General features: G+C 30.5%; 1 protein-coding gene across 8 annotated transcripts in view; it reads right to left on the reverse strand.

Moving 5' to 3' along the window:
* LOC120770074 (mucin-19) overlaps positions 1–27,547 on the reverse strand; it is a 387,036-nt gene that overhangs the window by 214,718 nt on the left and 144,771 nt on the right. The window contains exon 1 of one of the 8 annotated variants that reach the window (XM_040097205.1): positions 396–478. The exons of the other annotated variants lie outside the window; for them this stretch is intronic. The gene's annotated coding sequence lies outside the window, so the exon portion shown is untranslated. Of the gene's footprint in view, positions 1–395; positions 479–27,547 lie in introns of those variants that run through there. 8 annotated transcript variants of the gene reach the window in all.

Genomic DNA, 27,547 nt, shown 5'->3' on the forward strand with positions numbered 1-27,547 from the left:
CACAAAAATACAAGTACTAAAAATATTTCGATTTTATTCACTAATACAGATAGTTGTTTGAGATATGTCGCCAGCAATAGCCCGCTTGCCGCAAGCAGTGTACATGTTTTTTTTTTGTTTTGGTTTCTTTTGCAGTACATGGCCACCCATGCCATTTGCTAAATGATCTACATTGATAGCATTATGAAGCATTTCTAGAAGCACATTTCTCTCCACACAAACGAAATCTATGTGAGAAATCAAACTTATACGCATACATATGCACGCATTTTTTAGCAATTCAAAGCAAATATTTGTTGTTGTTTTTCATTTGGGTAAGGATTTAGATCCTGCTAGTATGTTTTTGTTGGGATGTAGGCGAGGGTTGAAAGTAAATTGTTGCAAAAATGACTTACCACAGAAGTTTGCTTGGCATTTGCTGACGAGTTGCTGAGGTCAGTGCGAAAAATCGGAAACATTTTCACACACGCTCACACATACACGCATATGCATGAAATTATTAGACTGAAAATCGACAAATACATACAAAAAGTTTATAAAAATCTCTGGTAAAACTAAGCATAAAATGGATAATTATAGTAGATGATATGCAAAATTTACTATAATAAAATATTGTTTCTAATAAATGCAGAGTAATTATTAAAAAAAAAAATAATTTATATTTGGTTTTGAAATTAAATAAACAATATTTTTCTAAAAATACAATTTTTCTCTATTAAATAACAAATTAAATAGTTAAAATAAACTTATTTAAAATTTTCCTCAAAAAAAAAGATGTTGAATATTTTTTATAGAATAATTTATTATTTTTTAAATTTATTTTAATAGAAAAGATAGATTTATTATATGATTGAAAAATATTTTTTAATATTTTTCTCTATAATTTAATATTTTTAAATTTAATATTTAATATTTAAAAAAAATATTATTAATTAATATCTTAAATTTTTTTTTAAATATTTTTAGTTATATAAAATTGTATTTTACAAAAAAATATTTTTATAATGTTTTTATAACAATTTTTAATATTTTTATAAAAAAAACAGTCTCACTTCTTGTTAAATCCTATTTTCAAGTTTCAAGTTTTTTTAGTTTCTGATTTTTTTATAAATTTATATAAATGTTTTTGCCCGCATTTTGCACTTATCGTCAAGAATTTTTTTCTCATTCATATTAAATGTCCACAATCGATGACTCGACGGTGCTAAACTGAACTCTTTATCTAGCAATAATACACACCCTGGCAAAAACAAATACATATGTATGTACATATATGTTCAGCAGTTATGCCAGCATGTTTGTATAACAGTACAAAATGCGCACTCAGGGACTTAACGATTAGGGGAATTAAAAAAATCGAACTCTATAGACAACTACTGTAGATATTTACATATGTACTAGTAAATATAACCATGTATTGTACCCACAATATACCGTTATCTTATCTTATATAAATGGCAGCGCCAAGCCAAGATAATCAGAAATTTATAAGTAAACCTGCACCCAAACTATTTACTCCACTTTACACATTTCCAAATATTTGGATCATTTTTTTATTTTATTATAATTAATATAAAAGTGAAACGAAATTTGTTAAAGCTGCGAAAAGCAGGAAAGTCTAAACTCAAAAAAACAAGAACAAGAACAAGAGTGGCAAGTTTTATTTGTCCTGTTCAGGGTATATATAAAAACTTCAGCGAAAATAATAAAACCAAACGATTATACTTAAAAACGCACATACATACACACGTGTGAAATAGAAATAACAACAAACAATAATCCGTAAATTTGGCCGTCAACGCGAAAACTGCAGCTGTTCGCTCATAAACTATATTGCTTGGAACGCATTTAATAGCGTTTGAAAGAAAATAAATAGTAATAAATTATAAAAAAAAATAATTGAATTTAAATTATTTGAAAATATTCGGGAATATGAATTTGACAACGGAAAAAATTAATTGACGCAAATCAGAAATTTATGATAATAAGATAACTCATAACTTTTAAATTAAATTAAATTTATACAATTTTCTTCTGGTAAATTTTATTAAATTTAAAATAAATAATTTGATAATGATTTAAACCTTATAAAATGTAACAATAAAAATCTTAAAATTAAAATTTTTGAAGAAAAACTAAAATTTTTTTTCAGTTTGAAAAGTAATCATTTGAAAATTTCAAGCAATTTAAAAGATTGGGAAATTCTAAAAATTAAAAAAAAAAATAAAATTTTTATTTTCTTAATTTTAAGTGTTTAAAAATATGAAAATTAAAATTTGAAAAAAGTTTTAAATTTGATTGAAAAGTTTTAAAAATAAAAAAAACAACAAATTAAAAATTTATAATTTTTTAATTTTAATATTAAAATTTTTGAAAAATGTGAATAATTAAAATTTTTAAGAAAAAATTATAAAATGTTAAATTTTTAAAGATTCGAAAAATAATAAATTGAAAATTAAAAAAATATAATTCTAACATTGAAGTGTTTCAACATTGTGAAATAACTTCGAAATTAAAATTTTTTTAATTTTTTAAATTTTAAAAATAAGATTTGAAGAAAAATTTTTCAAATTAAATTTTTTTAACAGTTTAAAGAACAATGTTGGAGTTTTCAAACTTTAAAATGTTAGAAGAAAAATTTTGAAAGGATTGCAAAATGTGAAAATTTTGAATTTTTAAATTTTTTGAAAAATTGTATTTATAGTTTTCTTATTATTTCAATCATCTCAGCTCGAATTGCTTTACTGTGGCCGTCAGCATTGATCGCTTCATTTATTTTGCTACCGTTGTTGTTGTTGGCATTAAAAATCGGTTTTACTGCTTTTGTGTTGTTGGTTTTCCCCCAATAATATTGCATTAAAACTCGAAAGTGACTGATATCATTTACTCGACCTAGCTGGCAGCGGGCGGCGGGTGTGTGGGCGTACGAAAATTACTATTTGTTCAGAGAAATGACAAAGAGTAATCAACGAGTCAATGCGGCTAAATAAAGAAAAAGAATAAGGCAATATGCTAAGTAGAGAAAAAAACACATACATACATATCTAAGCGGGCAGAAAAAGTTAGCGGGAATGGAGACGGCTGCTAATAGTCAGATGTCAGCAAATGAAGGAAGATACAGCAGCATATTTCAGCTGTTGAGCTAACGTCACACACACACACACTTGCACAAAATATCGCGCGCTGATGGATGGCTGCTGGAATGATCGCATGCGAGTGCGACGAAATGACGACATAACGGTGACTGGGTTTCAAGATTTTTCGTAAATAATTGACAACTGCTGGAAACGTGATACGGAGCTGGTATCAGTGTCGCTAAACACAAAAAATTAATAAATTAAAATTATTTTTTTAAATATTTTTATATTATTATTTATTTATTTTTTTTATAAAACTCTTACCTTTTGTGCCTTTTTAATTTTTTAACGGCATAAAGATATTTTTTTAAGTGCTTCAAATGTATCTTTAAACCTAAAATTTTTTTATTAAATTTTTTTATTTATTAACTTTTTTTATTTATTAAATTTTTTTTATTTATTAATTTTTGTATTTTTATATTTTTATTTCTTTAGTTTTTTGAAAGAATTTTTTCTCGTTATAAATTAGCGAAGATTTTCGACCGAATTTCAATAATAATTATAATTTTTAGTTTTTCCTGTTTCTTGCGATTTTCTAATAATATAAATGATAATTCAAATATTTTTTTTCATTTAGAATTCAATAATTATTATGAATATAATTTTATATTTATACTTTAGTGCAAATGTTCTGAAATAGTTTTTAATTTTTTCGCAAACTCTAAAAATCTCTACAAAAAATCAAGTTCAAAACCCGCCGCTTGAACTTGAAAACCTGAAGGACACAAGGTACAGTGTGTAGGCGCATTTTTATCACGTTTCGCGCATTCAAGTCAGCTGAAGAGCATACAAAATATATTTTTCTAAAGGCTAATTAATAGTTTTAAACACGACACGCAAGTGAGTCACGCCAAATATGGTTAAAACATTATTTATCCGTGGCTGCCAAAATTGGCTGAGAGTTGGCGGATAGGTCGACTAGAATGAAGCGAACTAACTCAAGCGAACAACTAATGAAGAAGAGCGAAAACGCATTAATTTATTTATTTGATTTTATATTTTAAATTTTTCATTTCTTTTATATTTTTCGTGTATTTTTATGGATACTTTTAGGTAGCGCCCACATGCTTGTTGCGTCAAAAGTGCTTTGTTTGCATACGATATGGAAAATACAGACTGTAAAATAAGTAAATAACGTGATGTAGAAATTTGTTTGTAAAAAAATCGTACAACTTCAGTCATTAATCAAGATTTGTGCGCAGCACCCAAACAGCTGAGCACACCAAAATAACACGACAGACCGCTGAGCGCGATGGTGTCACGAGCCGTCCATGAAGAGTGTATCGTGGCGATAAAAACATGCAACAACGTGATCTAATCTTAAGCCTATGCGACTATAAGTAACTGTTTCAAATGAAGTCATATATTGACAGAGAGCGCAAGATTGTGAGAGAGAGCACGCTCAGCACAAAAATGCATACGTAACGCACATACATACGTAATACCGGATTGGGAGTGAGTGTGAGCGCATTTTTCAGCAAACCGCTTAAGTCAATAAACGTTCACACCAGCTTTGGTCATTCTTATATGTTTTCCTTTGTTTGGCATTTGATTATAAATGACATAATGTCAAATGAAATCACAATTTTAGTAGAAAAACTGGTAACGGCCAGCGCATGTACAAAACGAAGCGTTGCCATAAAAGTGTCACATAAAATATTTAGACACATGTACACCGGTATTTGAGTAAACGCAGGTGAGATGCCGCATGTTATAGCGGAAGACACTCTGCTGTCAAGAAAAGCTATGACTGAATGCTGGAAAACTAGGCAAGAAGCTGAAGTTGTCGATCGCGTGGAGCCAAATACGGCAGTGTCAGAGATGGTAATAGACGGGAATGGCAGTTCATAACTAAGTGGTATATGACTTTTTGTATGTCTAAGAAAGTCATAGTGTGCCACAGATGACTAATACTTATACATATGTGTACGATAAAAGTAGATTGACAATATTTATTTAATAAATGAACTAAATTGTTTTAATTAATCTAAAACTCGTTCAAAGTATTGAAATATTATATCTATACATATAAATATATATGTACCTAAATCCCTTGTAAATATGTGGGCAAACCAGAAGACATAGCCGAAACTGATATTAGACGTCGCAACAAATTTGTGATAGGCTGAAAGCGCTTTGTTGATTTGTAAGGTGATTTTGTGATCCAGTATAAAGGAAATTTTTTCGATACCACAACAGACCGGGGTTCTAAACTGACCAAGTGAGATCCCTGTTAGGATCGACCTCTTAACCTAACCTAATCTAAACTAAATTTCCATAACAAAAATGAAGCGACCACAGTTCTTGGAACATAATCTCTCTCCCATCATTCTGTAAACATAACTTTTAATTTTCAGCAACGCCCTAATGATATCTATTCTATATCTAGAAACTAATTTTTCGTTTAATTTTCTAATCCCAAGAGTGATATTTACTAATATCTTATAAAAAGTCAAGACCTCTAGTAACATGTCATAGTTCAAATAAAACCAGTCTTCAGCAAAATGTATATATGTAAACTCTCGCTTCTGATATAATTCTATATATGTATGTATATATGTATATATATGTATATAGTGTCTAACCTTCGCTATGCTTACGGAATAAGGTTAAGTAAAAAGAGCGCATTGTTCGAAGCTTAATTTCTGGCAGTAAGTAAGATATCTAAATATCCATGTTAGATCCTTTTACATAAATAACCTCAAATTACAAGTCTAATATGTAGTTTATTAAATATGACTACAGCTCAAATCAGTGAATAAAGTTGCTAAAAATTATCAGGCATATCAAGAAAAGTTTCGGCGAACAGTATCTTTACAAATGAAGAAATAGCCACCGCCCTTTGTGGATCATTTATCATTACTTTTTAGTAACATCCACTGTGGAGCTCAAGCTCAAAAGTATTATTCTAAAAGAGCAGACAATTTTAGATTTTAAAAAGCGCGAAATAGTTTATTAAGTAATTTAACACAGAAGAGGTACGCATTTTGAAATGACTTGCTATTACAGATCCTTAGTCGGGATACAACAGTCTCCGTCTAAGTCTCGGAGTGAGCATGTTCGTAAACAAATAAAAAGCAGACCTTGAGTCTCTGCAATAAAAAATATAATTACGTTCCCTAACTTTGATTAATTCCATTATTCTTACACCACAATTCACTTAAATTGCTCCACTAGCCCGCTCTAATTAAATTATCAGCATGTTCGGCACATTTTTTTGCTTTCTAACTACAATGATAACAATAACAATAACAAAAAAGAAATAGTCATGTTTTAATTATCATCAAAGTCATATAAAAGCCGTTGTGTATTTAGCATACAAAGTACCCCCAAAAAATGCAGAAGAGCGCGGTTGCCGCGTCGTGACATTGACAGATAGAGGTATTCACTTGCGGCATGTGAATGAGTTGAAATTATTGATAAATGAATTTGAAGTCTTGCAGACAATAACAATTATGAGTGGTATTATGTGATTTGCATGTGCCGTTAAGCGACTTAATTGTTGCTTTAAGCTTTTGAATTTTTATATTTACTTTTTTTTTTCAATTTGATCCTTTCACTCAATTTTTTACCTTTTTACCTTTCACATTTTTATTAAAATGACTTTTTATTTTTGTTTTCGCCGCTCAAATGTTGTTCTTTATCTAATCAAAGACGCGCGCCTCATTAGCAGCATGTGTGTTCGTTTCGTCACCCACAACTATCGCTCTACAATTAATGCCCCAAATTACCTACATTTAACCACACACCTTCGTCTACTCTATATATTTGCACGCTATTTCAATCAAGGTGTACGAGTGAGTTGATCGAAAAACACGATTACGAAATGAGTGAACGCTTTTTGATCACATAATTTAGTAATCAATATTTGGTAGTACACACCTACACATTTACACCTATGAACTTAATGTATGAGTATGTTGCCTGCGCTCTCTTTAACTTGTCGTCGTGGAAAACAATAAAAATTTTCTCTTTCAATATGTGTTTTAGTAATCACTTGGCTTGTGATAGTAACATTATTCAGCGAAAATGTTTTAGATCTTTTACTTGGGGTTGGGGATTTCTAATTGAAGTGTTGATAATTCTATTTCTAGAGTAGGAATAGTAACTAATAGTGGACTTTTATCTTGATATAAGCCGACAGAAATCTATGAGGTTATTTATAATTACCACAAATAACTAGTATATTTGCTATTCATACATCTTCTGTCCACAAAAAGAACTTCAAAATGATTTTGACTACAAGATTCGCAATTATGATTGAAGAAAGAGAGCAGCACACGAATTTTTAAAACTTTCAAACAATTACAAATTAAACTTTTCCGTTTAATTTTTCAAGTTTAGAAAAACGTTTTTGTTCTCTTTCTATTGACCAATTTCTCTCAGTAGCATGATAATCAAAAATATGTGTGACAGCATTTCAAAGAATTAACCGCTTCTCATAGTTCAGGTAGCTCCAACTTCTAACTTTTGATTGAAAACTGAGGTTGAAAAATTAAAATCAGTTTTTTGCATGTTCTCAACACCCTTATATGCTAACAACTTTTATATATTAGCTTCGAACAAAGAAAATAAATCTGCAAAAAGCAGCTAATGCTTCTAAGTATGTCGGAAGGTTGAAATTTTTAGTACAACAATGTTAATTGCTTAGAAAGAAAGCAAAAAATATTTTGTATGAGCACACAGCATACGTATACCAATATCTGTTGAACGTAGATATACATACATACATACATATATGTATACCCGTTTATATTTTATACTTGGTGGAGAGCTGGCAGAATATAGCAATTTTGAAAAAAAAAAAACGGTTTTAGAAATCAATATATGAATAGCTAAATATATAGAACACACTTAAAATAATTAATTTTTTTTTATTTTTAGTCTCTCTTTTACTGTTACCACTTTTTAGAGCATTTCAAAAAATATAAAATAAAGTATTGCCCACATTTAGGATGACATTACATTTGCCTAGTATTTATACATATATACAATTACGAAGAAAAATATATCTGTTGGTAAAACTAGCTATAAATAAAATTGAAATATAAAATACAAAATCGGTTACAAAATTTACTTTTCTGTAGCAAGATCACTACTAGTGAACTTCATATTTTAAGAAGATGCAAATAAGCAAGTTTCTTTTAAAGCTATTATGATTGTAGTTTTTACAATCTGAACAGGATACACTAAGTTTAACTTGATGTTTGTAACACTCAATAGAAAACGTCAGATGCCCTTTCCGCATGCCTATCCGTATGTCTGTATTTGTGCAACAAACTAGACTTTCAGTGTTTGAGATATCGATCTGAACTTTTGCAACCGTCTTTTTCACGCCAAGGAACAAATTGTATCGGAACACTATAGCATAAAACTGCCATACAAACTAACCTATCACAATCAAGTTCTTTTATGGACAGCTTTTCCTTTTGATGATATATTTTACCGAAATTTGGCACAGATTATTTTCTAAGCCAAAAATGCAATCTCCGAAGAAATTGTTTGGATCGGAACACTATAGCATAAAGCTGTCGTAAAAACTGAACCATCGGAATAAAGTGCTTATTCGGAAAACTTTGTTATTTGTTAAGGGTATCGAAGCTATAATACCAAACTCAATGAATGCAATGATTTTTCTTGTTTTTAAAATACTTTTTTACAATTTCTTCCAAAAGTTCTATCTTTTTGTTAGTCACATACTAAAGAGAAAATTTCTTCAGAGGAACAAACAGTTGTAGTGCCACATACAACAACCACAAGCGCAATGTGATTACAACAAATCGCTACAAACGGCAAAATACAAGCAAAACGCTCGTAAAAATGTGTGAATTACTGCTGACCCTCAAAGCTGGCAAATGCCAGAATGCGCTGCTAACTACGAGACAGTATCTTCGTATTTGTGTGTGTTTGCGTGGGGGGCGGGTGTGTATGTGTCGAAAGTCGACGCGGGAGATGTTAATGCAGCTGTGTGTGTATGTCTCTGTGTGTGTGGCTGGTGTTTCAAAGTCAGCAAAGTCAGTTAAGGCAAAGCAGGAAAACTAGTATCGTTGTTGTTGTTGTGCTCTTTACGAACTTGAACCGCTAAACAGTTTTTAGCAAATTAAATGCAAAAACCCGACATCTCATTTGAAGTTTTCTTTTCTTTAAAGACTTTTAAGTGACTTTTCTTTTCTTTTTGAGTCGCAAAGCTTTGCGTCCAACTTCGCTTATCGCATTTTTATTTTCACTTTTGCCGGCGTTTGCGTTTACAAGCGTTTGTCGTAATAAAAGGCATTATTATTCGTTATGCTTTCAATTTCTAAGTGTGTTATCGTCGCACTTACTCTTAATTGCTGTGGCTTTTAATTCGTTTTTTTGTTGTAGTTGTTGTTTTACGAGCCACTAATTAAAATAGTAGTGGAGGCGCACGTTAGTCATACATACTTCAATATAAATGTGTATGTTTGTATGTGTGTACATATGTTAGCACATATACTCACATGAGCGACGCCTAACGGTAATGAATAATTATAAACGCCTCATTTAATTGTCTTCATTCAAAAGCGAGCGTTAAACAACCGAGGAGCAGTTAAGCAGCATTTGCAATAAATATACTTAGTAAGCATGACTTGTAATAAAAACTTAGCACTTGCAAGATATTAACACAAAGGTTTCGGCTTACAAGAATATAAGAATCTCACAAGATCACTAGTAGTGATTTATTGTAATAATGCCGAAAAGAAAATACTGCTGATTTTTATCCAACAGTTTCCCTCAAAGTAATAACAACTTCTATCTGAAAGAATTCTTCTTAGTGAAGATCACACTTCTAAGGCACCAAACACAAAAAGTTTTGTTAGCGAACTCCGCCCGTAAAGGTCGTAAACTAGCGTTTCAAGACAAGAAGTAATTAACACATAACTCTTTTTGAAGATCCAGCCCCATAACGATCACCAAACGATTCTGAAGTGTTTATTGTTTTACTTAACAAATGTATACAAAGTTGATCAGCAAGACCATTCCAAGCAAGGAACACAGTTTAAAGCGCAAAATACAACCAGGTCTACTTAAAAAAAAATATTTTTGAAGACTAAAACCTATGCAACTGCTGCTTGTACCCGAAATAGGTTACTCAAAGCACTGTTGTATGATCACTTTTAGTCAAGATCACTCGTTGAAGAACAGAGAACGACAAATTGTTCTAAAAGCTGCGCTTTATTTTGCTTTATATTTGAATTATGGGACCCAAGTGACTGTTAACTCGATTCAAACTTCTAGGAACACAATAGTAAGATAGTTTTTTCCGAAAGAAAATATTTTTAGCAAAGTCGCAGGATGTGATTTTTTTTTTTAATTTGCTATTCTGTAGTTAACACTTAAACATTACGTAAAAAGATTATTAAGAAATTGGAATTTATTATATGTTTGGTTTAAAAAATGATAGATTATTAAAATGCAATATGTTTTAGGTTTAAAAAAAGGGTACATTGGTAGAAAATTACTAAGTTTTACTGTTTTCTTAGTATTTATACTCACATAAGGAATAAAGAAGGCAAAAACAATCAACTGCATAGTAGTGCATATTCTAAAAATCACATATTTTCAAGATCTCTATAAATTTTCAGACTTTTTGTAGAGACACTTTAAAAAATTTGAGCTAAGTTAACGATATAAATTCAAAACATTGCAAAATATAATCAAAATTTGTAATACAACTGAAATTTTCGAGTTGAGCACAAAAATCAACACAAAGCTTAATTCAACCAATTTTTACAATTATTATATAAACAAAAGGAATTTTTTCTAAGCCAATGGCCCTCACATTAATTCAAACGAAGCCATTGTTTAATGAGAAGCAATCCGTCAAACAGCATCCGCACACGAAGAAATTATTCCAACGCGTAGTAGCACACATTGCCAATTACGTCAGTCAAAAACCCCAAATCCAGTCTTTCACTGATTCTTCGCTGCAGCTACCGGCCACAGTGGCTACTTAGTCATTGTGGTCAAGCGGCTTCGAGGGAGAGTAGTCACACTCACACACATGCAAGTAATTTCTACAGCATATTGATTGGCAGCGCAGCCAGCGTAGGAGACGATCGATCGATCGCTTGAGCGCGCTCGCGTACGTCAGCAGCGTTGTGGGGGCGCGCACAGCGACGCGTCACTCAGCGGCGACGTCATGCTGTTGCTTCGACGCTCATCACTTGCTGCTTCTTTACCTACATGCTTGATGCTGGTTTTTGTTGGTGTATTTTGCTTTTTTGGTTTTTCTCTTGTTTTGGTTGTTGTGTGCGTTGGGATGCTGCGCGTGATCTTTGCCTCCGCGTTTTGGAAGTGTGTGAGTGCGCTTGTGTGTGAGTGTTTGGCGGCAGACAGCGTGAACAACTGCCGAAAAGTGCTAATGAAAAAATAAATAGTTGAAAATAAACAAAACCGAAACAAGTAGAATCAAATCATGCCGCCATCAAATCTTCTCTCCGCTGACTCTTCTTGAGGAGAGGAGCGCAGTGGAAATTTGTTTTTGTGAGTTCTGCTTTGGTTTTGCCCTCCAGCGTGGCAATTACACGGTTTTTTGTTGGTTAACATTTATTTTCGTGCTTAAAATTCAATTTGGATTTATAATAAATGCATTAAAACTTGTGTTGTTGTAGCTGTTTGCGATTTAACGCTGATTTTTTTGTGTAGTTCCCTCTCTGCGCTCAGCCCAAGCTGGCAGTTGTTGTTGTTTGGCTTATCTGACACGAAACGAAATTATTTTTGGCTGCTGCTGTTTGCTATTGTTCTTATTTTTAATTATTTTAAAGCTTATGTTTTTACGCTTTGACTTGAATGTGTTAATGTTGTTGCTTTTGCTTGGCACAATACTTTTCGTTTATTTTTGTTTGATTTTTTTTTTATTAATAAATTCTAATACTGGGTACAATGTTGCCGCTAGATACATTCATACACACATATGTACATTAGGGTGCTTTTTTAACTATTCTTGTTTTTCACTCCCATCATGAAATTTCCTTGGAAATACCCTAAAAAAAATTCTCTGCAAATTTTAGCACTTAATATTAACATAAAGGACTGGGCCAAGGCATGTAAAAATTTGCCATTGAAAATACACGACAATCCTGATTTTTTACCTTTAAATTTCTATAGCTCAGAAGCATTTTATAGCATCGCTTTGACTTTACACAAGTCGAAACTCACACCGGCGAGGTAGTATGGGGCTCTAAACCTGATTTTTCCACGAAATTCGCATTTTTTTGTATAAGACAAGAGCTATAGAAAAAATGTAAATGACAAACTTGTGGGAAATTTTATTTGCTACAAAAAAGGTCCGAGGTCGAAACCGCTATCGTTAATACTTCTCGATATATTCGGCTTTTCATAGATTTTTTATTACTTACCATCTATGAAAATTCTATAAAGCCTTACATAAAAAGCATATTTCCAAGGAAATTTCATGATGGAAGTGGAAGAAATTAATAGTTCAAAAAGAAAAACCCCCTAATGTACATAGGTATATACATACATATATAATACAACAAAAAATCAATATGAAGTTGAATAATTTACACAGAAACAACAACAAACTTGAATTTGTATCCAATCATTTATTTTTAAGTCATGATTAAGCTTAAGTCAGCTCATTGTGGACCCATCCTAACAAGGCTTTCCAAATCAAGTGTTGAAAGGTGTTCATACCAATTGGGTTTGAATATATCATGAACTTGGCAAGGAACAAAAAACGTTGTTTGATATCAGAAGAGTAATAGAAGAATAGAAGATATATAAATGTATAAGGGAAGCTTGAAATGTATTTTCTTAGAACTTGCTGAGATTATTTCAAACTTCAAACCTTCATAACTTCACAACAACAATGGCTAAGGAGGTTTTTTTTTTGAAATGAAAAGCCCTTTTCAAAAAAAATATAGTTTAACACTGAGATTTTGCGTCCAAAAACCAAGGACTTAAAAAAATCGACGACGGGCAAATACAAATTTTGAAGACAGTCACCCTGAGAGGGTAGTACTGACACCCAATTGGGTTCGAATATCTTTAAATATGTTGCATAATAAAAATTTGTGTTTCTTTGAGTTTTCTTGGAAAGCAAAATAATATAGAGCATATCTTTTCACTCATCCGTCCATAAAAAGGTTGAATGATATACAAATATATAACGGTTCAGTATAGTATTTTGTATTCTTACCCTTAGACTAACATGCCTAGTTTTATCATCTGAACGGTGAATACTTCTCGTGAACGCTAAAGACCTAAACTGGTCTATGCGTGGCTCCAGAGACCACCAGAATAACCTAACCTATCAGCTAAAAGACGATTTATTTCATGATTTCAATCAAATTGCTATAAAATTGTCAATGGAATATGATTCTTGGTAAGATCAACGAAATATTTGAGGTTATGAGAAAACTAGAAAAGCATATGTTAGTATACTACCTTTTGAAGGAAAACTTAGATTGTCTTTCCCATAACCCTATAACTGTAATTGGATTCTATGTTATGTTTTTATCGGTACATACCGGCCTTAGGGAATATATATGTATGTATGTCACGACAATATCTAACCCTACAATGACCGGTTGCTGTAAAAACACACACTCATACATACTTGTATAGTATAGTTGTTATAACAGAAAATGCAAAGCCTCTATTTTTACTCCCAGTCACTTTGTGCCTTTCTCTGCGAATTTCTGTCTTTCTTCACAGCACTCATTATTACTAATTAATCTTGTATCAAAAATATGCTAAACAAATGCATGTACATATGTATGGACGATCTTTAACTCATTGCCTTCGCCTTAATATTTTTTTCGTATAACTTTTTTAATATTTTGTGTCTATTTGTCTCTCGCTTCTAAATTGCTTTCGCGCTAACACGATTAGTATTTATTTGCTGCTTCGAGCTAAGCGTCTACTATATGTTTGTGTTAATTATTCTAGTTGTTGTTGTGATTGTTGTTTTTGCTTTTGTCTTAATTTCTGAAAGTTCGGCTGTTGTTGTTGTTGACATTTGCTCAATTCACACAAGCAAATAACACTGGCCAACAAATTTGTAACTTTTTTTGTCACATGAAAATTTATATCAAATTTTGAATATACTGGGGCCACCAAATAATAATATACCAATGAAAAAAAATGTACACATCATGTTTTCTTGTGACATCAAAACATATATTTTCGTAAAAAATACAAAATTCAGCCACACTTACAGAATTATCTAATATCGGGTGATTTTTTTGAGGTTAGGATTTTCATGCATTAGTATTTGACAGATCACGTGGGATTTCAGACATGGTGTCAAAGAGAAAGATGCTCAGTATGCTTTGACATTTCATCATGAATAGACTTACTAACGAGCAACGCTTGCAAATCATTGAATTTTATTACCAAAATCAGTGTTCGGTTCGAAATGTGTTTCGCGCTTTACGTCCGATTTATGGTCTACATAATCGACCAAGTGAGCAAACAATTAATGCGATTGTGACCAAGTTTCGCACTCAGTTTACTTTATTGGACATTAAACCAACCACACGAATGCGTACAGTGCGTACAGAAGAGAATATTGCGTCTGTTTCTGAGAGTGTGGCTGAAGACCGTGAAATGTCGATTCGTCGCCGTTCGCAGCAATTGGGTTTCGTTACGGTGAATGGCGATCGCTATCTTTCGATGCTAACAAACTTTTTGTTGCCAAAAATGGAAGAACTGAACTTGGTTGACATGTGGTTTTAACAAGATGGCGCTACATGCCACACAGCTCGCGATTCTATGGCCATTTTGAGGGAAAACTTCGGAGAACAATTCATCTCAAGAAATGGACCCGTAAGTTGGCCACCAAGATCATGCGATTTAACGCCTTTAAACTATTTTTTGTGGGGCTACGTCAAGTCTAAAGTCTACAGAAATAAGCCAGCAACTATTCCAGCTTTGGAAGACAACATTTCCGAAGAAATTCGGGCTATTCCGGCCGAAATGCTCGAAAAAGTTGCCCAAAATTGGACTTTCCGAATGGACCACCTAAGACGCAGCCGCGGTCAACATTTAAATGAAATTATCTTCAAAAAGTAAATGTCATGAACCAATCTAACGTTTCAAATAAAGAACCGATGAGATTTTGCAAATTTTATGCGTTTTTTTTTAAAAAAAAGTTATCAAGCTCTTAAAAAATCACCCGATAGATACTTATGATTTTCTTGAATATTTGGCTTCCGGTAGGTCCCTTTTAAGTCTTCAACAATAGTCTGCTAACATTACTGGGCTCCATTTCCCTTGATAACGCTTCTCCATTAAGGAAATGTCTTGATGGAACCTCTCACCTTGTTCGTCACTCGCAGCACACACACATGAGAGTCCAGCATATGTATTTTCAAGGACATATTACACCCCAAAATTTTAAATGATATCATAAGTTCATTTATTAAATCTTTGTAATTTTTCGCTTTATGGTTACCTAGAAAATTTTGAACAACATTCACAAAACATCTGCAGGCGAGTTTTTCCTGATCATTCAGTTTTTCTTCAAAGGTCTTATCCTTCATCAGTTGCCGTATTTGTGGGCCTACAAATATTCCCTCTTTGATTTTCGCCTCGCTGAGTTTAGGAATTTCTCTTTTAGATATAAAAATCCATCTCCATCTTTCGGACTAGAATTCTCACTTTTCGATCGATTTGGAGGCATCGGCACAGGCAGTTCGGCACTATGTAGGATGGGTCTCTTGACCGAAGACAAGTTTGGATACTGGATAGTGTGTTTGGATTTGGTAGTAATACCTTTTGTTTGAATCAAACAAAAATAACAATCACTTACATGATCCTTTGGTTCCGTCCAAATCACTGGTATAGCAAATGACAAATGTTTAGGTTCTTGTTTAGTCCAACCTAAAAGGAGCCTCACACACGTTACACAATATTTATGTGGAACCCAGGATTTGTCTTGATTCCTCACAGGAAACCCAAAATAGTCTAAATAGCACTGTTCAACTAGTGATGTGAAATTTCGACGCTGAGATGTAAAAGTTAATTCTCCACACACATAACAAAAATTGTCCGGGTTGTTCAAACACTTTCGTGGCATATTTACAATCTAAATAATGTAAATAAAATGTAATTTAGCAAACACAATAGTTACACAGTCGACTAAATGCAGTTACATATGTAAACAAAGAAACGTATATGAGGTCAGAAATGAATATGTAGCTGTCACAAGACAACTGGATGTGATAGAAACAAAACTGTTATATATTTTTAATGAGAGTACACCAACATAAATAAAAATCATATCCAAAGTTCATGTGTCAAAAACAGTGTTTACCAGTGTAATTATTGTTTTTGTCTTTATCTTTGTGCTGTGACTTTATTACTGTTGTTGCTTGTTTGCTTTAATTGATATTTACCATATTTTGTTTCTTGTTGGCCTCGAAGCGTTTGCTACAAAGGTGTTAGGGCTTATCACCTAATTTTTGGAAAATATAGTTTATATTTTTTTTGGTGAAAGTGCGTAATTTTTTTATGTGATTAGCGAAATTCGCTCTTAGTTTAACCGTAGTTTCTGCAAACGATCAGCGAAGCTTATTCTTAACGTTATATGTTAGCTGATTTCTCAAACTTATTGATATATTTATCGATTGCGATTTCATTTTTTGATAACTATATCTATCGATTGTAACGCTTCTCGACTCATTTTGTATCAATAAGAGCATTTTTGTTGTTAAAAATTTTTTAGTCTATCAACCTTTTCTTGATTTACTAGTAATGTTTTAAAATATAAAAAATGTGCTGCGAAATTTTTGTCATGCAAATGCTAAGCTTTCGCAGTATTGTAAATGAAAATACAAAAGCTATTGCTTTTCAGCAACTTGTTTCTGTATGCATTAGTGCCCTGCAGGAAATACATCAAACCAAATAAATATATTTTTTTATTTATTTTCTATTAGTGGATTATTCTTATAAAAACCCGTAAGGGGATATATTGCACCACAAAATTTTGAGCAAAACAAAATATTTTCATAATACCCTGTAGGAAAATATATGTATCATAGAGCCTTTAGGAAAATATAACACTTCCGACGTAATTTTTTTCACAATACCCTATAGGAAAAAATCAACACCACAAAATTTTTTAATATTTTTTATTTAGAGATATTAAACACAAAATGAAAGATTTCTTACAGAACAATATTATTAAATGTTTAAAAATATTCCGTAAGAGAAAAAGTACAATTTTAGTCATAACACCCTGTGAGAAAAAATTCATCACAACATATATTTGTTTAAGAACTTTAATTAAAGGTTCACGCAACATTTTTTAAAATTTATTTTACTAACTCTCAGCAAGGAACTTGAATTTGGTACACAGTACAAAAAATTTAGGTGAAAATAAGAAAAACAAGATATGAAATTTAATTAATTTTACAAGGACTAGTACCACATTAACTAGTTGCGTAACTAGTTACATAACTAAAACATTAAAAAATGATAGTACTAAGCATTATTTTGCAGAAGTAAGAAAATTTTGAAATATTAAAAATTACATTTTTCTTACTTACTTTACTTTAAAAATTTAAAAGCTATACAAATTATTGTTCTCATAAACTCAAATATTTCTATTTCCACAGGTTAAGCAAATCTTGACTTTGAAAAGTGCTGACTTATTTTCCATGACAATAGGATTTTCAGTTTCATTGTCTCCCTTAATTTTTTTTTACTTTTTCAAATATTTTATGCTTTGTTTCTCTATTTGTCTATTATACTTCTGGCTTACAATCCATTTTTATATCAATTACTGCCGCTGCATGCCTTTGGTTGCCTTTCCAACTATTTGCATTGCTTTAAGTTGTCTTTTTTCGCATTTTCTTTCTAACTCAATTAGCTTAGCTAACGAATCGTGGTGAGTGAGTCAATAAAACTGGAGCAAGAGTATGCTGTAGTGAAGTAATGAATGTTTTTGTTGTTGTTTTTTGTAAAGAAATTGGGGCAAATATTACCGGCAAAAGGTGAAAGGAATATTGACTTAATGATTGGAGCAGTGGGTAACTGAGCGAAAGTGCAAAGAGCTGAGCCAACACAAGGGAAGGGATTTATGGCATTTTGTTTAAGAGCATAAAATAACTGTGCTAAGATGACAATTTCTTTAGCACTTGCGATTTGAATATACATATATAAAAACTTTAACATTTTAATACAAATAATATGTTATGGCAGTTCTTTCTATTCTTTCAATTGTTTTGAAGAAATTTATTTCAATTTAATTAATAAAATCAATCACTATTCATTAGTCATTTCATTGAGTAAATCAACAAATATTTTTTACAGAAATGAACTATGTTGTTAATAATTTAATAAAGTAATTTAGTTACATGTCTTACATAGAAACTTAATTGAGCCAATTAGTTAATTTCCCTACATTAATTCTAAATCGAACTGCAATCGAGTTAGAACTGGAATGCAATCATGCGGGTTGTCGTCCACACTTGTAAATTTGATCGTTAATCGAGCCTACCGCTAATCGAGTAGCTGGTAATTATGTATAATCTTAATGTTCTAAATTAATTTGTGTACAGAAACCTTAAATCAATATTTTTAAAATTGTTGCAAAAGTAATTACATGTAAATGAAACAAAATAAATTTAGTAGACACGTAATTGAGTCATTAAGCAAATTGCCTAAAATTTAAAACAACTGAGAGAAAGTTAAATTAAAATAATATTAAGAAGTTATTTAATTTAAATCTTTGTTATTGATGTAATTGTATTAAAAAATTTGTTTCCTCAAATTCCAAAAATTTAAAGCTTTGCTGACATAATTCGTTTAGTCGTCTCAATGTAATTTTTTCCTTAACTCCACAGCATTCATTTTACTTAAATTATCTGACTTTTTCAAATAGAATCTTTCAGGCATTGAAATGAATTCATGCATTCAATTAACGGGAATTGGCATGTGCATTTTGAAAATAATTATATCTAAGCGAAAAACACGCCGAGGAAAATATGAAATTCCGAAATTTAGCGGAAAAGAAAATAAAAACCGCTTCAGAAACGAAAAGTTTTGAGAATTTTTGAAAGCATGTGTGCTTGGCTGATTGCAGGCACGCTGACGCTTTTGGGGTGAGCTAAAAATACAAACTGGCGGCAGCCATTTCGACTGCTGCCGTCAGGCGCATGGTTGTCCGATAGTGAAGGTGGCAAGGAGTGCGAGGGCTGTAGGAAAATGCTGAAGGTGAAATAGACTGCAATGTTGAAGATCATAGATACAGAAAAAAATATATATTCATAAATATACACACTTATGGTGGTACAGCGCTGGGCGTGGAAAAATACATGATGAAGGAACTGGAACACAGCGAAAAATATTTCGCCGCGATTTCTTCGAAAATTTTCGTGTTATATTGTTTTATTTCTAAAGCGCACGAAGTAAAACAGCACAAATTTTCAGAGAATTTGTTTAGATACAAATGTCTCATATATATACAGTACATATGTATGATAGGGTAGGGTACATATATGTATGTATATATTAACGGTTTCAAAAAAATATAAATAGCACGCGATTTGGACACAGGAAAGTTTGAAAAACAAATTTTAAATAACATAACAACTGCTGCCGCAATGTGGGTGTCGGAAAGGAAATTCATAAGCACATTTTTTGTTGGCTGCCATGCGGTTTTGCGCATTCCACATGTAGGCTTTCAGTTGGGGGGTTTGGTAAAACCCAAAAATTTAATAAGAAATTCATGAAATTGGAGGAAATGCCTTTTGTGTGCATTTCTTTGTCATTGTAAAAACAAATTTAAAAAATTAATTTGAAAATTTTGGTTATGAAATATTTTGATTTTGAAAACATTACATTTTGAAAATTTTGATTTAGAAAAATTTTGATTTTGAAATATTTTGCTTTTGAAAAACTTTGATGTTGAAAAATTTAGATTTTAACAATTTTTTTTCTAAAATTTGTTTTCTTAAATATTTGTTAAAATTCACATAAATAATTTACTTGAACTCGCAATTACAAAAATTAACAGGAAATTTTTAAATTTAAATTTTATTTACTACTTTGGGAGAAAACTAGAACAATTTTTGAGAAAAAAATTCAAATTAAAAAAAATATACAAATTTTGGTTTTGAAACATTTATATTTAAAAAATTGTTTCCTAAAATCTTATAAAGTATTCTTGTAAGGTTTATTAAATTTAACAAATTGTTAAGTTTTAACAATTTGTCAAAATTCAAAATAAATTTTTTTGTTTAAATTGCAACTAAAAATAATATTAGGAAAATGTGAAATTTAAATTTTAGTACATTTTGGGAGAAAACTTTAAGAAATTTCGTTAATTTTCTAATTCAAAATTAAAATTATTAGTATAGGTTAGGAAAAATAAGGTTTAGATAATTTTTCCAAATTTTTCAAATTTACAAAGACTACTTAAAGTTTAAACATTTTTTTTTCTACTTTTTCTATAAATTTATAAAATTAAAAATTTTTAAATAGCAAGGCGTACATGATTTTTCTAGTTCTATCGGAATTTTAAACTTTCGAAATTTCAGAAACTATTTTTTGTTTTAAAAATTAATAGAAAGAAAAATATTATGGTTTGTAAGCTTAAAAATGCATTTTTGGAAAATTAATTGTGTTATAATATATGTTTGTATAAACTCTATATGTTTGATAAACAATTCGAATGCATTTATTTAAGTATATAGCTTGTAAAAAGAAGATCCAGTTAATTTTGGTGCAATGACCATGAAAATGAAATTCCATCGTGACTTTCTGGAACTTTCTGCATATGATTCATAATATACATATGTATTTATGTATATAGTAGGTAGCACATATATTTATGTGTACATGTGAGTATAAACAGCAAGTATGATGATATATTATGTATATATTTATAACGCAATGCATTGCACTCTTGACAGCGAAAAGGTCGGAATTTTTAACCTCCCGCCTAACCTCTTCTCAATGCTTCTTTCTTTCTTTTCCCGCGCAGCGTCCAATTGACTTCAATTCAATTTTTTAAATATACCGTTTAGTGGCAGAGCTAACGAAGCAAGTTATAGCTGAAAAAGCACAGCGAGCAGCCATGAAGGGAGGTACATGAGAAGTGAAGCTGAAGTTGTAAGGACAGCTGTTTTGAAGAGAAAAGGAAAGAATATTTGGAGAATTTTGTAAAGTTGTTATTTATTTATATACATACATATATCGATGTGTACTAGTCGCACAGCTTTTAAGATATCGCTAAGATATTGATATCGTTTTCTTCTCAAGAAGCTGCTCATTTGTCGTAACCGCCGATATCGGACTACTATAGCATATAGCTGTCATACTAACTGAACAATCAAATTCAAGTACTCGTATGAAAAACTTTTATTATAGCTTCGAAGGTTAATGCCCTTTTTAATGAAAAAAGTGTGAGTAAAAATTTAAAATGTTTAGGTAAAAAGCGTGAATGCGAAAAATTTAATTATTTTGTTCAAATTTATTTTGTCAGAACTAAAAATGTTTAATTTTATGCTTCTCAGCTTTAACTTTAAAATCTAAGATAAAAAATAATTTGTTTAAGTTAAAAATTGTATAATATTTCGTTCAAAAAAATATTTATTACTGATTATTAGGATTTACAAAATATATTTTTTTTAAACAAAGTTTATTCAATAGAAATAATTAAAAAAAATTAAATTCTAAATGCACGTAATACCCTGAAGTAAAAAAAAAAATAAAGTTTGTTTCTAATCGTTAATATTTTATTTAATAAAAAGATATGAAGACAAATTTATTATTATTATAAGTATAAATTTATTAAAATATTTCTATTATTATTTTAAGCATTTTCTCATATTTTTTTATAAAAAAAAAAATTATAAACAATTTAAAAAACTTTAAATTCTTTACTTCTGAATAATTTTACTTCCAATTATGTGAATTTAGAAATGCAATTATTTTGTTTTTTATGAATGAAATTTGTTTCAAAACAGCCAAAAAACTAATATATTTTAATCGAGAAAATTAAAATAGTATTTTATATTAAAACAAAAATTAAAAATAATTTGCAAATTAAAATCTAAATATTTTTTTATTAGAAACTGGTTTTTTTAAAAACATTGCACCGATATTTTTTTGGAATTTTGGTTACTTTTAAATTTTGTTTTTTTTTAAAAAAAATTTATACTGAAAATTATAAAAAAAATTTATTTTTTTAATAATATTTAAAATTATATAGTATGTATATTAAAAATTAATGATTTATTTTGTAATTTTTTATTAAAAAAATTTTAACGAAAATTAATAAATTTTTGTTGTAATTCTTTTATTTAAAAAAAAATAATAATTAACTGTTTTTAAAGGCTTAAACAAATTTTCATTGGAATTTCTATTACTAATATCTTTACACAAGCCAAAAGTGTATGTTTTAATTGTTGTATTCCCTTTAATATTTCACCACATTTTTCAGCAGAAGTTATGCTTTCTTATTTAAATTCTTAGCCACTTCAATCTTAATTTTGTAAATGTATGTACACCCATATATTTGCGTACATATACCATATATATATATATATAATTTTCCATTTCCTTTAAATTTATTTGTACTGATTTAATAACTCAATTACGTAAGAGTTTATGTCTATCACATTGTTTGTGGAGCTGTCAATTCGATTTGGAAAACAATATTTCACATGCAACACCGCAATTTGCAACACTTTCTTGCCCAATTTATGCGCCGAGACTGCTTTTGCTTTGCATTCATTTACTTTTATTATTTTTTTACTTTTGCTTTTGGTTTTTCAAAAAGCTTAAATAATCAGATGGCTCGTCGAAATCGCAATCGAAGATGCGCTTTAAGGAAAAAAAAGTTGAAGATGGAATGAGAAAATAGAAAAATTATGCGCGCACATACATACATGTGTATGTATATATTTTAGTGTTGAAAAGTGTGTGTTTGTGAAAAGAAAAGTGAAAAAGTAAGAGCTTAAGCGCTCAAAGTGTGTCAGCCGAAACCAGTTTTTCTTTTGCCGCTGATTATTTTGCGCCTTTTTAACATGAAATCCATTATGCGAGCATCTCTTTTATAAACCAATTCATTTATGCATATATGTAGGTATCTGCATGTATGTATGTTGTATATAATGTATAAAAATATTGGTTATATGTGACAAAAGCTGTGAGCGGTTATAAGATATTTATGAGCCTTGATGTTTGGTAATAGCGACTTCACTCATGTGATTGTGTGAATGTGTGCATGTATGCTTGTACGTGACTTACATATAAGAATGTGTGTTGTTATATGAGTAAATGTATGCGTGTATGTAAATGTATTTTAAGTTTTTAATTGATTTTAGTCTATTGCATTTTGTGTTTTTCCAAGATGTTTATGAATTTCGTATTGATTTTTTGTTGTTTTATCTTATTTTTTGTTTGCTGAAGTAATTCAATATTCCGCAAACTAGTTCTTTATACTGCGGTGATAAAAAATGTTGCGAATTTTAATGCCAGTTACTTAAATGGCGTTTATGATGTAAGGCGGCAGCTGAAAGTTTGCGAATTGAAAGCGTGTTTTTGTGTATTTCCCTTTTAGCTACTTGCAAAATATTTTATTTGCAAAAAAATATGTAACCATTGCCGATTTTACTAACTCAATTCTCCCAGCTTATTTCACATTTGATTCAAAGGAAGAAATTTTCAGTGTAAAATTGAATTTGTTTGGAAAAAAGCACAGAAGTTAATACTAAATAATTATGGACTTCTGAAACATATTTTGAATTTGAACTTGATTTTGATTCGATTCTTCAAAGATAGTACCACTGTCATAGATAATAACTACTACACATTTTCTAAGAAAAAAAAAATTGAAAATTGTTTTTAAATACCTTTTCGAACTTTGTGTAAAGTATATATGTATATATATTTAGAAGATCGCGTTGTTGTATTTGTTCTCTTTCGAATAAACTAAAACCTTATTAGTAGCTCGAAATTTCTTTTATTGTAATTGAATATGATATATTCATTGATCAGTTTATTCTAAGTTATTTTAACTTTTTTATTATCTTCACTGTCGTATTGTGTGGGAATCTTCGCTTATAATTTATGCTCTTTAATAGTAGCCTAAATGTAGGCAACGTTTCACTCTGTTTTCAGTTCTCCCAAACAAGTGAACTTTTTCATTAAGTGAAGTTAATGAAATCATTTTACACCTTGAACTACCTATGACTCAAAATATACCATATACAATATTCACTTGATCGACATTTTGGTTGTGTGACTTCGCTAAATACACATTATTGCCAAAACTGCAGTGGAAGAAACATATGCAGTTTCAGTGCGAAAAACTGAATTCTGTTTAACTTAAGTCCAAATATATTATTTAAAGCTACACCAAGAACTGTTATGATAGGTTTGGAGATGTTAAAAAACTAAGCATAAGCTGAGTAGTTATACTCAAAGTTATATATAAAGTGATTCCGAGCACGTAGTGGATCAAAGAAAAAATTCGAAAAACAAAAGTCTGTACTCAAATCTGTTAAGGCAAGAAACATTACCGGCAAATATTTGTGCTACTAACTGTTTATATGATTAAGTGTCTTTGTTTCTTTCAATAATTACTTAATTGACTCAATTAAACGGTAGATTGCAAGATTTATAGTTTTGGTGGAGAACCTGACTAATTTTAAGTTACACTTCTCGATGCGGCAAAGTACTCTAAATTTCGAAATTTTGCTGTAAATATAAGCTTTCTAACTTTTTACTTACATTTTTTCATTACCACAACTTCACTCGCCTCAATTATCTCAAAGTAACCAGTAAACTTATCATTGCTTTCCAGTGACTGAACAAATTGCTTAATCGTATGGCAAAGTAAACAATAAACAAATAAAAAATGAAAAAACTTGTGTTAGTGCAAATAAAGAAATACAATAAAACTGTGAAACATTTAGCGGGAAATACAAAAAGTTACGAGAAAAAGCAAAAAGGCAAAAGGGTGGAAAGTAAGTAAATGTAATGATCGGACCCAGTGACGGGGCAAATGAGCGCGTGAGTGAGCACGTGAGTGAGTGGGAAAGTGAGTGAGAGTGATTTACATTGAATTCCCTGACAAACCAGACGCAGTGACTAAGTCGTTTGTGCCGCGATAGTGGCAACAAGTAAAAAAAAGTAAGCATTTTTATGATAAATTAACTTTAGAGCGTTACTTGGGCTTATATTTAAATCAATTTGTTGAGATTGAGGAAATGAAATGTGAGAAAAATAAAAAATACCGACTAAATATCATAAATTTGAAGTGTAGATAGTATGTACTATTATATGCGCTAAAAAACACTTTGTTTTATAGTGCGGCACGCTGTTGGTAACGAATTTCGCATATAGAAACGTTATGTCTTCTAAGACAGACAGCAAGGTTAAGCACATACATATGTATGTATGTATGTATGTTAGACCAGCCACTTTCAATTTAGCAACTTTTCGTAAGTTCTAATGCCCACATACATACATGTCTATGCTTATAAACATTCGCTTGTGTGCATTCATAGCTCATTTGCATAATTCCAATTTGAACATTTGGCATAATTAGCACTGAGTAGCGCAAAACCTTTTGTTAATGTAATTAGCAAAATTTTTTTACAAATCTCACATGCGTGGTTTTAGAAGTTATAGTAACATTATACAATTTGTAAACGTCTTTAATTTTTGAGAAATCATGCAACTATTGCAATACATAAAGAATTCTTTCGGCATACAATAATTGATTGCTATAAATATTATAGCAACATGAGTAACATCTTATAAAAGTACAATAGATATAGTAGAAAACTAAAACGGCTGGTTTATTGCCTTCCTATAACTTTTATAGCTCTTGATTTGCTAAGTAAGAGCTATAAAATTAATTTTTTTATAATCAAAATTATTAGAGACTGATACAAATTATAGCAAGCAACGCAGAAAATCAAACTTGCTTGTTAATTGCTTTTTCTACAATTTTTATAGCACTTTATTTTGCTACGAAACAGCTATAAAATTGATTACGATGGCGAAATAAAAACCACATAGCCAAGCAGATCTAAATTATTAACAAACTAAAAAGTATATACTATATGTAGTTCCTATAAAAGTTATAGCAGTACAAGACTCACAACATATTTTGCTCATTTCAGTAGTAAATGAAAAAAACAAACAATTTTATGCTCATTAAGATACAAATAAAGAAATCGAAATTCTGAATTTTCTTGGAGTTGAGGAAAATGACACCTTGAAAATAATAAAAAGTTTAAGTTTAATTTATTTCCATGACTATGGAAAAATTGGTGAAGTATGCATACAAACACACATAGATATGTTATGCTTGCGATAATAAAGAAAAAGAAACTTGAAAAAAAATAGCCTAAAATATTAATACAAATGTTTATGAAGTTATAAGTATAGTCATGCAGCAAGCTTTTTATATCCGAATTCTTAATATTAAGTATTAGATCAATATATTTAAACTATGTTTACAGCCAGCTGTTGCCATAATTTGCAAATAAGACATTTATACTCAAAATAAAACTTTCTATAAAATTATAGGAAGCCTTAAAAGTTGCTATAAAATTATAGCACAATTTATTTACATATAAAATTGAGTTATTTGCTATAGATAGGCTTGCTATAAATTTTATAGCAAAGTAACTAGCAATAATATTGCATTGGTTTTTTCCTAAAGAGTGGAAAAATAATGTTAATGTTCTTATAAGCTTCGAGCGAAATATAAAAATCTGCTTTTGCATTTATGCTGCTGTAGTTTTCTTCTATTTGTTTAAACAATTTTGTCGGTTAGCTGCCTTTCGTTGCTAGGTTATTTAAAAGTATGTACATAAGTGATTTGTTTATAAGTAATGCAGCCAATTCTAAACAATACCTCACGGTGATCGAATTTCTAAGCAAGGAACTAATATTTACCACTCAAGTGTACGCCTAAATATACATCTATAAACATAAGTACATATACATACATACACATAAGTACATATACATACATACACATATGTACATACATACATATATCTAGTATAAACAGTAAATTTAATACTTTCCATAATTTTTGAACGCTACAGAAACTGCTGCATAACACACTTACATTCAAACACGTGTTTAAGCATATGCTTGAAGGGCTTGCCATTGTTTTGTCTTTGTTATTGTTTTTCGCTTTTGTACTTTTTACACTTCAAATATTTGCCTTATCGGCTGCTCCAAAAACCAAAAAAGTCACACACGAACCACACAAGAAATACACGAAATATTTTGTTGTTGCTGCTTTCGTGTTGTGGACCACGTTACTGAGCGCAAAGGCGAACGAAACCTAGTGAGCCTACGAAATATGCGTGTTTACTTTGTATATATGTACTTACATACATATGTCGATATCTACATATATACCACATATTGTAAGGGCAAAT

The sequence above is a fragment of the Bactrocera tryoni genome, chromosome 3, assembly GCF_016617805.1.
Source record: "Bactrocera tryoni isolate S06 chromosome 3, CSIRO_BtryS06_freeze2, whole genome shotgun sequence".
Taxonomy (NCBI): Eukaryota; Metazoa; Arthropoda; class Insecta; order Diptera; family Tephritidae; genus Bactrocera; species Bactrocera tryoni.